Source organism: Pipistrellus hanaki (assembly GCF_964339955.1).
Source record: "Pipistrellus hanaki genome assembly, chromosome: 9".
NCBI classification, from domain to species: domain Eukaryota; kingdom Metazoa; phylum Chordata; class Mammalia; order Chiroptera; family Vespertilionidae; genus Pipistrellus; species Pipistrellus hanaki.
Genome location: NC_140511.1, coordinates 7,853,412 through 7,863,895, shown reverse-complemented (window position 1 = coordinate 7,863,895; position 10,484 = coordinate 7,853,412). Strand labels below are relative to the sequence as shown.

General features: G+C 58.0%; 1 long non-coding RNA gene across 1 annotated transcript; it reads left to right on the top strand.

Moving 5' to 3' along the window:
* Positions 1 to 7,064: 7,064 nt before the first annotated feature.
* Positions 7,065 to 9,247, top strand: LOC311627217. The gene is made up of 2 exons (XR_014795862.1): positions 7,065 to 7,680; positions 7,972 to 9,247. It is a non-coding gene; the product is annotated as an uncharacterized lncRNA (long non-coding RNA).
* Positions 9,248 to 10,484: the final 1,237 nt, after the last annotated feature.

Here is a 10,484-nt window from a genome sequence, read left to right as displayed (position 1 = left end):
GGGGCGGGACAGCCTCCTCCTCCCCGCCCCTTTGGGGGAAGAGCGGCCCTGGAGGGGCAGAGGGAGTGAGGGAGCCCCAGGCCCTGCAGGGCCAGCCCGAGTCCGCAGGCCGCTCAGCCACCCGGATCCTGGCCTGAGGGACTCCGCCGCGGGCCCCAGGTGCCAGCGCCCTGCAGGAGGGAAGGGAAAGAAAGAAGACATAGGCCGAAACAGAAGTCCTGCCAAGGGTTAGCCCTAACGGAGGGCTCCATAGAGGGAAACGGCCCTCACCTTCTCTTCTGTGCCCTTCAGGCCTCAGCACCCAGCTCACACCTCAGGCCAGGCTTCCCGGCTCCCGCGGAGACAGGCCAGTCAGCCAGGACAAGGGAAAGGGAAACAGACAAATAGGTACGTGGCCAAGCAGTCTACCACCATCCGGTAAATTGCAAAATCCTATCTTCCTAACCAAGGATATTGGGAGTAAATGGTTGTCACTGCTCCCCAACCAGAGGACAAAGAGCTTGCCTTACCCTGCCCAGGGAGACAGAACTCCATCTGGTGCGCTGTGCCCACCGCACCTAAGGAAAGAGGAAGTCCGGGGAGTAAATCTCATTTTTGTCACATCGGTATAAAACTCACCAATCGATACCCTATTGAGACCCTCCTGTGAAGGCTCCCCTAAACTCCCAGCCTTTAAGACCTTTGAGAGCCCTAGCTGGTTTGGCTCTAAATAGAGCCTGCAGGCCAAAGGGCCCCAAGTTCAATTCCAATCAAAAGCAAATGCCTGGGTTTCGGGCTTAATCCCCAGTAGAAGGTGAGCAGGAGGCAGCCGATCAATGATTCTCAGCATTGATGTTTCTATCTATCTTCCTCTCTCTTCTCTGAGATCAACAAAATATACACATTGAAAAAATAAGTGAAAAGACACCTTCCAGAGCCAGACTGCCTCTCCCGCTGCGCAGCAAGCCTGGGCTGCCTTCCTCTGGGCCGGCGTCGTCTAATTCTCAGGTCCCCAGGAGACTTGCAACAAGGGGAGCAACGGGCAGCGACAGCTGGTCCCAGCTCTCCCCGAACCTGTCCCCAACGTCCCTCTTCTCTGACTCTCCAGAGAGCCAAAGCGCCGGCCAGCTCCCTCCCAGTGCCTCTTCCAGCCCTCAGCTCTGTCAGTCCCAGCTTTACGAACACGCTCACCCCCGCCTGGACCTGGTGTGTGAAATCTTTCCTGCAGAGTCCCACACCCCGGCCCCGTCCTTGCTAACCACCAGCTTCCTCCTCTCCACCCAGACACCCTCTGAGCTTCTCCCCATAACAGGACCTTCCCACCACTTCCTCTCACCCTGCTCCAGGCTGAGTCCATTCTCCCTCCATCCAGAAGCCCTCCTAGTTTCGTAGTAAACTGCCTTCCTTCCCCCATCTCCCCAATTCCCAGGATCCTCTCTCTAAGACTGTCTTTTGCACAGGCAGTTCTGGCTGCTTGTTGACTGTGATGTCTGAATCCACATGTACCATTTCCTCCAGGAATCCTTCCTCACCAACCCCACCTACTTATTTATTCAATGATTACTGAATGTGCTGCGGCATGGGACTAGACAAAAGGTGCATGCTGGTGCCCTAACCAGTTTGGCTCAGTGGATAGAGGGTCAGCCTGCGGACTGAGAGGTCACAGGTTCGATTCCGGTCAAGGGCATCTACTTGGTTACAGACACATCTCCAGTAGGAGGTGTGCAGGAGGCAGCTGATCGAAGTTTTTCTCTCATCGATATTTCTAACTCTCCCTTCCTCTCTGTGAAAAATCAATAAATTTATATATTTTTTAAAAAGTGCATGCTGGAAAACAAGACAAACATGGTCCCTGCCCTCAGAGACCACAGTCTAGTTGAGGACAAACGACAAGAGAAGGGGCAATTTCAGTTCCGTGTCACAGAGATGTGGGAGCACCTTGGGGAGACATCTATCCAGGTGTGGGAGTCTGAGAAGGTTTCCTGCAGGAAACAGCGCCTGAGCTGAGGCGCTTCCAGCAGTCCAGGGGAGCAGGGCGGCGTTGGGGAGCACAGCGGCCTTCGGGAGCACAGCGGTCCAGGAGAGCACAGCGGTCCAGGGGAGCACAGCGGCCTTGGGGAGCACAGCGGTCCAGGGGAGCTCAGCGGTCCAGGGGAGCACAGCGGCCTTGGGGAGCACAGCGGTCTAGGGGAGCACAGCGGCCTTGGGGAGCACCGCGGTCCAGGGGAGCACAGCGGCGTTGGGGAGCACAGCGGTCCAGGGGAGCATAGCAGTTCTGGGGAACACAGCGGTCCAGGGGAGCACAGCGGTCCAGGGGAGCACAGCGGTCCAGGGGAGCACAGCAGTTCTGGGGAGCACAGCGGTCCAGGGGAGCACAGCGGACCGGGGGAGCACAGCGGACCGGGGGAGCACAGCAGTCTAGGGGAGCTCAGCGGTCCAGGGGAGCACAGCGGCCTTGGGGAGCACAGCGGTCCAGGGGAGCTCAGCGGTCCAGGGGAGCACAGCGGCCTTGGGGAGCACAGCGGTCTAGGGGAGCACAGCGGCCTTGGGGAGCACCGCGGTCCAGGGGAGCACAGCGGCGTTGGGGAGCACAGCGGTCCAGGGGAGCATAGCAGTTCTGGGGAACACAGCGGTCCAGGGGAGCACAGCGGTCCAGGGGAGCACAGCGGTCCAGGGGAGCACAGCAGTTCTGGGGAGCACAGCGGTCCAGGGGAGCACAGCGGACCGAGGGAGCACAGCGGACCGGGGGAGCACAGCGGACCGGGGGAGCACAGCGGTCCGGGGGAGCACAGCGGTCCTGGGGAGCACAGCGGTCCAGGGGAGCACAGCGGTCCAGGGGAGCACAGCGGACCAGGGGAGCACAGCGGCCTGGGGGAGCACAGCGGTCCGGGGGAGCACAGCGGTCCAGGGGAGCACAGCGGCGTTGGGGAGCACCGCGGTCCAGGGGAGCACAGCGGCGTTGGGGAGCACAGCGGTCCAGGGGAGCACAGCGGCCTTGGGGAGCACAGCGGTCCAGGGGAGCACAGCAGCCTTGGGGAGCACAGCGCCGTTTTGGAGGGAAAGGGTCTCAGAGACCAACAACCGAGTCCAAACACTTCCTGATGCTCCGCTCACTGCCAACATTTCTGCGAGTGTGTGCTGTTGTTGGAGGGCCTCCCTGCGGGGCAGCCCTGACACTTACCACCTGCTTTCCCTCCCTTAGGCTCATGGCTACCTTCCAGTTATGCCCATGCACTGTGGACTCGGAAAGGGAGAGCTAGGCCCTGGCCGGTGTGGCTCAGTGGATAGAGCATGAGCCTGCGGACTGAAGGGTCCAGGGTTCTATTCAGGTCAAGGGCACATGCCCAGGTGTGGGCTCCATCCTCAGTGGGGGGTGTACAGGAGGCAGCCAATCAACGATTCTCTCTCATCATTGATGTTTCTATCTCTCTTCCCTTCTTTCTCTCTCTGAAATAAATAAAAAAAAAATATGCTGAAACCGGTTTGGCTCAGTGGATAGAGCGTCTGCCTGCGGACTGAAAGGTTCCAGGTTTGATTCCGGTGAAGGGCATGTACCTTGGTTGCGGGCACATCTGTGCAGGAGACAGCTGATCGATGTTTCTAACTCTCTATTCCTCTCCCTTCCCCTCTGTAAAAAATCAATAAAATACATTTAAAAAATATTTTTTAAAAGAAAAGAGAGGACAGGAGGAAAGCTGCGGAGAGGTTTGAACATAAGTGCAGGGACAAATGGGCAGCAGGAAGAGATGAGAGAGCCGAGGAGCTGCGCCAGGAGCCTTGGGATGCAGGAGGGGCGACAGGAAGGTTTGCAGGAGAACCTGACGAAGTGCAACTGAGAAAACTGTTGCCATGGTGATGGGTCCAGAGGAGGGAGGAGAAATGGAAATCCGATTATGAGCTGGGGGAGAGAAGAAGGGGTGTTCAAGACCCAGAAGCAGTGCCCCCACACCAGCTCCCCCACACCAGCTCCCCCACACCAGCCCCCACACCAGGCCCCCACACCAGCCCCCCCAAACCAGCCCCCCACACCACCACCCCCACACCAGCCCCCACACCAGGCCCCCACACCCCCCCCAAAACCAGCCCCCCAACACCAGCCCCCCCACACCAGGCCCCCCACACCAGCCCCCCCACACCAGCCCCCACACCAGACCACCTTCTACCCTTGAGGAATAGCTTTCTCAGAGGCCCCCAAGGCCAGACCAGGGGTGCCGCTGTCCTGGAGGGCCAGGCCTCTGGCACCCCCTCCTCCTCTCCTGGGTGAGGGCAGTCTGCACCCCACCCCCAACATGTCTCATGGTCCTGGGAGCCTCTGCACCCCCCTCTTCCTCCTGCCTCTTCAGCAGAAGCTCTAGGTGAGGGGGCGGGGGCTGGTTTCAGCACCTACTGTGCGCACACACTGCACCTGGTTCCATTGTCCTCCCCTCAGCCTGAGCAGACTCACTGCCTCCATGCACAGACCCGAGACAGATGGGGGTCCCAGCTGGACAGGGGCAGGCAGAGCGGGTGTGCTCCTGCCCCTTGCCCAGCCGGCCCTGCCAGCCCTGCCCCCCGCCGGCCCTGCGCCCGCACCCTCCCGCACAGCTGGCGCCGCACAGGAGCTGCCGGGCCTTGAGGCAAACATGCCACAGACAGAGACTGGCTCAGTGGGAAGGGCGGCTCGGCGGGGGGCGCAGAGCCCTGGCATTCTGGCGGAGCCGACGAACAGGTCCCGCAGGCCTGTGGGAGCGCCCGCCCCCGGCTTCTGTACAAACAGCGGTCTGTGAGGGCGCTGCCTCCGGCAGATCATACAGGGCCTGGGAGCCAAGACGGCAGGTTCAGGGCGTGTGTGCTCTGGGGTAGGACCGCTATGCCAAGACCGCCCCCGTTGGAGGGTCTGTCCCATCATCACCTGCTCTCCCTCCCGGTGGAGGCCTAAACGCCACCTGTTCTCCCCGGGGCTGCTAGAACCACACCTAACCTGGACCCAAGGCTAAAGGTCACAGTTCTATTGGGTCCCTTGTCCACTGGGCTCCAGAGGTTCCGGTGCTGCCCGCAGCCCGCTGGACAGGGGGACAGGGGGACAGGGAAGAGGCCGCAGACACAGCAGGCAGCCATAGCGAACCCTCTTCCCGAACCAGGGCCCCTCAGGAGTGAGCGGGTGACTAACACCCCAGCACTCACTCTCCCCAGCTTCCTGCACCGAGTCAGACCCCAGGCCAGGCCAAAGGAGGGGGGCTCAGAGAAGTCACTCCTGTGCCTCCGTTCCCATCTCACCACCCCCAGCACCCGACGCCTTGCCCTCTGCCCTGCCCTCTTCCTTCCGGCGCCCAGCTTAGTCCCCACAGACAAGGCGGGAGGGGCCCGCCCCAGCCATCGCACCCCAAGGCTGCGGGGAGGAGATAAAAGACACCCCTCCTCCTCGCCTGCTCCAGACTGCCTGCCACAGCCCCCCCCCCCAATCCCCAATCCCCAATCCCGTTCCCCCAGCCTGCTCCAGACTGCCTGCCACAGCCCCCCGCCAAGCCAATCCCCAATCCCGTTCCCCCAGCCTGCTCCAGACTGCCTGCCACAGCACCCCCCCCCCCGCCGCCCCAATCCCCAATCCCATTCCCCCAGCCTGCTCCAGACTGCCTGCCACAGCACCCCCCCCCCCCCGCCGCCCCAATCCCCAATCCCGTTCCCCCAGCCCGCAGCCCGCGTTCCTGCCCCGTCCCTCTCATCCCCATCTGCCTCCAGGCAGGCACCCCCCCAGGACCGGGCAGGGCTCCCAAGGCTGCTTTTCTGCCTGGGGCGCCACTCCCTGCGGCTCTCTCCTCTTCTTTTCTTTTTTAAATATAACTATTGATTTCAGGGAGAGAGGGAAGGAGGGAGGGAGGGAGGGAGAGAGGGAGGGAGGGAGGGAGGGACAGAGAGAGAGGAGCATCAGTGATGAGACAATCATTGGTCGGCTGCCTCTTGCACACCCGCACTGGGGATGGAGCCTGCAGCCCAGGCCTGTGCCCTGACCGGGAATCGAACTGTGACCTCCACGCTCAGCACGGAGCCACGCCCCCGGGCCCCTGTTTTCTTTTAGGGCAGCTTCTGGGTCCCCCAGCGGCTCCTCCTCTGGCTCCTCCTCTGCCATGAACATTGGGTCCAGGCTCTGTCCTCGGCCTGCCCTCCCCCAGGCATGCCCAGCTCTCCAAGGCTCTAGGCCCCACCCCCCACCCGTCTGAGCCTCAACCACATCTCCCCTGGGTGTCCCGGTGCCAGTTCTGCACGTTCAAAGCAGAGGTCCTCCTTCTGCCCCAGTCTGCCCACCCCCAGCCCCAGCCCCTCCCACCAACACCCCCCACCCCCACCCCCTTACCTCTCACCCCGCCCTGCGGCTTCAGACAGCAAAGGGCCCCAGCTAAGGGCAGCAGCCAGCCAGCTACTAAGCCAGGCCCCAGACACCCTAACTGCCCCACCCCGCCCGCCCTGAAGACCCCCCAGAGGCTCCTGCGAACGCCTTTGGCCTAGAATCTTCCCTCACCAGCGTCAGGAGAGCCCTGGCGCTCAGACCCGCTGGTGTGGCTCCGTGGTTTAGCATTGAGGCAGCAATCAGTGATTCTCTCAGCCTTGTGTCTCTCTTCCTCTCTGGAATCAATAAACATATTTTAAAAGAAAAAACAAACAACCCAGTGGCTGAGCAGCAACCCATGAGCCAGGAGGTCACTGGTTCGATACCGGGTCAGGGCACAGGCCCGGGTTCCTGGCTCGATCCAGTGGGGGTTGTGCAGCCCACTCACTGGTATTTCTATCTATCCCTCTCCCTTCCTCTCTCTAAAATCAACCTTAGAAAAATATTTTTTTAAATATATATTTTTTATTTTTTACAGAGAGGAAGGGAGAGGGGTAGTTAGAAACATTAATGCACATGTGTCAAACACAAGGCCCGAGGGCCAAATCCAGCCCGCCAGGCCTTGCAATGTGGCCCGCACCACGCTGTCATCACTGCACTCCGCTGTCAGTTTATGACATTGTCAGTTTATGACTGTTCAGTAAACCATTCGGCCCGCGATTTAGGCTGGATTTTAGATTTTGGCCCCTTCTCTGATTGAGTTCGACACCCCTACATTAATGAGAGAGAAACATCGACCAGCTGCCTCCTGCACACCCCCCATTGGGGATGTGCCTGCAACCAGGGCGCGTGCCCTTGACCGGAACCAAACCTGGGACCCTTCAGTCCTCAGGCTGATGCTCCTTCCACTGAGCCAGACCAGCCAGGGCTAGAAAAAATACTTTTTAAAAATGTCTCTCAGCTGTTCATCCAACACATTGCAGCAGAAACAATCTTTATAAGACACAAGTTTCATCATGACACTCTCCTGTTTAAAACCCTTAACAAGCTTTCTTTTATCATCAGGATAAAAATGAGGATCCTTGCCTAACCAGTGTGGCTCAGTGGATAGAGCGTTGACCTGCAGATCAAAGAGTCCCGGGTTCAATTCCAGTCAAGGGCATGTTCCTCGCCCCTCTCCGGCCCCAGCCCTGGTGGGGCTCATGCAGGAGGCAACCAATTGATGTATTTCTCTCACATCAATACCGTATTTCGCCCTGTCTTTCCCTCTCTTCCACTCTCTCTGAGAAGCAATGAAAAAATATACTGGGTGAGAATTAAAAAAAAAAAAAAATTAGAATCCTTCAAGGGGCTTACAGAGTTCTTCTGGTCCCCGCTTCTCCAGTCACTCCCCCCATGTCCCTACATCTTCAGCGTGTCCGTTCTCTGACCGTGAGCCCCTGCAGTTCCCTCAGCCTAAGCAGTCTCCCCCTTCTGCCTTCACCCTGCTAACAGCTACTCCACTGTCAGGTCTCCACTTGCCACTTCTTCCAGGAAGCCTTCCGGGACTCCCTGAGCCCAGGTGAGTGGCCCCTTCCGCGAGGAGCCTCTTCAGAAGTCCTTTAGATTCCTCCTTTATCGGTAACAGAACCTGCCTGCAGAGCTGTTATGAGGATTAGTCGAGAAAAGGCCTGGCGCACGAGGCACAGAGCCTGGCATGGGGTCAGCATCCACAGACAGCAGCTGTTACCAATTCTACCACAATCCCGGTGCAGGCCAGTAGCCTTTCTTCAATCCCCCCCTGGACCATAGTTTCGGGGAAAGCATTTCATTCACCTCTGAATACCAGCACTTAGCAGTAATTAGTGGAAAGGCATTTCATAAGCATTGATTGAATAAAATAATTCATGCTAATTCCGGCCGGCATTACTTCTCGTATGGATTAGCTTCACTCTCCTTCAAGCATTAAGAGCCTTAATTATCACAATGAAGGCCCCACCTCTCTTACCACACACTGACCCACTCCGCCCGCCCAGGCTCCTCTCTGTGGAAACACCACGGGCCAGGTCTTTGCAGGGGAATTGCTCCTTCACACCCACACCAGGCAGTCCCCCTTCCCAGGGCTCTGCCCGGGCTGCTCTGGCCCGGCCTCCGCTGCAGACTCCAGCCCCAGCCTCCATCACCTTCCTCGCTCCTCCGGCAGAAACACAGCTCCCCTCCAGCACCCACCAGACGGCACCGCCTGAGTCCCAATGCCATGTTGTTTGGCTCACAAGGTGCCTTTTTATCATGTCTATCCATTTACATTTGAAAATGAGAACATTTTACCTAAAATTCCCATTTCTGGCTTCTCTGGGAAAAGTGAGAGGGCATGGCCGCACAGGGTCCCCTGACAGAGTCCGGGCTGCGCCCTCTCCAGCGCCCCGGCACCTGCCCCCTTTGGCTAATCTTGTTACCTGCCTTATCCTTCCAGACGCCAGGGCTGGTCCTGGCTGGGCGCTCGTGGTTAGAGCATCAGCCCTCAGACTGAAGGGTCCCAGGGGCCCGGACTTGGGTTGCAGGCTGGAGTCTCAGCCCTGGTCAGGTCACATGTGAAGGCAACCAGTCAGTGTGTCTCTCTCACACCGATGTTTCTCTCTGTGCTTCTCTGCCTCTCCTCCACTCTCTCTAAGAAGAGGGAAAAATACCCTCAGGTGAGGAATAACAACAACAAAAGGAGAAACCCATCCTTGGGTGGGGATTTAAAAACAAAACAAAACAAAACTATAAGCCAATATCCCTAAAGAAGATAGACCCGAAAATCCTTAACAAAATGTTAGCAAACCAACGTTAGCAATATAGTTCAAAAATCATACACTATGATCAAATAGGATTTATTCCTGATTTAATACCCACAATCAATCAAAGGGGGGCACCACATAAGTGAAATAAAGAATAAAAAATAAACAATTAATTAAAAAGCAACAACAATTAAAAAAAAAAAAAGCGCCCTAGCCGGTTTGGCTCGGTGGACAGAGCATCGCCTGAGGGTCAAAGTCCCGAGTTCAAGGGCCTGGTCCGGCTCCTGCAGGAGGCAGCCAATCAGGGTGCCTCTCTCACATCATGGTCTCTCTGTCTCTCTGTCTCTCCTCCACTCCCTCTAAGAATCCATGGGAACATCCTGGGTGGAGTAACCGTCACAACAGACACGAGCGCCCCTGGCTGCCCTTCATGGCCGCCCAGCCGCAGCAGCCAGCCTGGCTCTCCCTCCTCAGCAGCCGAGACGCCACCGCTCCCCTCCTGGCCTGTCCGCGGGCCCTGCTCTTCCAGGTCTCCTCACCACCCACCCCTCGCGTCCCTGCACGCCCCTCTGTGCTCGCCATCACCTCGGTCACTCCCCTCATCACTGGCCTCAATGGCCCTTCCCTCCCTCTCCTCCACCCATACCTCCATTCCCAAACCCGGAAAACCCGAACTCTGAGTCAATACAACCTGACAAGTTTACAATTTCTCTATCTAAACTGTTGAGTAATTGGGGGGAAACTCCCAAAATAGCAAGGCCAGTTAATCTTATGTGTCAACTGATGGGTCACGGTACTTGTCCCACCGGGGACATTTCTTCTGTTGCTTTTCAGAGTGAGTGGAAAGGAGGGGGAAGACAGAAAGAGACACATCAATTGGTTGCCTCCCCCACACACCCCGACCTGGGTCAGGGATTGAGCCCACAACCGAGGCATGTGCCCTTGACGAGAATTTGAACCCTCGACCCTTCAGTGCACAGACCGGTGCTCTGAACATGGAGCAGAAGAGAGGGGCCCGAGCTGCAGCTCTTGCTCTGGGTGTCCAGCCTGCTGGCCGCCCCCGTCAGATTTCAGATTTGCCAAGCAGCCCCGAGGGCACGGCCAATTCCCTAAATAAATGTGTCTATAAATACACATCCTGTTGGTCCCGGTTCTCTGGAGAGCCCTGACTGAGGCAGCCGGGCCCGGAGACCAGTACACTCCAGGCTCTCCCACCACAGGGATTCCAAACCCTTTTCTTGCCCCTTTTCAGGCCCCAAACCTTTCTCCTTCTGGAGCTTTCTCTTCCCCTGAGAAGGCAAAAACCTTCCAAGGGAGCTCCATTCGCTTACTTTTTTTTTTTTTAAATTGATTTTTAACAGAGAAAAAGGGAGAGGGATAGAGAGCTAGAAACGTCGATGAGGGAGAAACATCGACCAGCTGCCTCTTGCACACCCCCTACC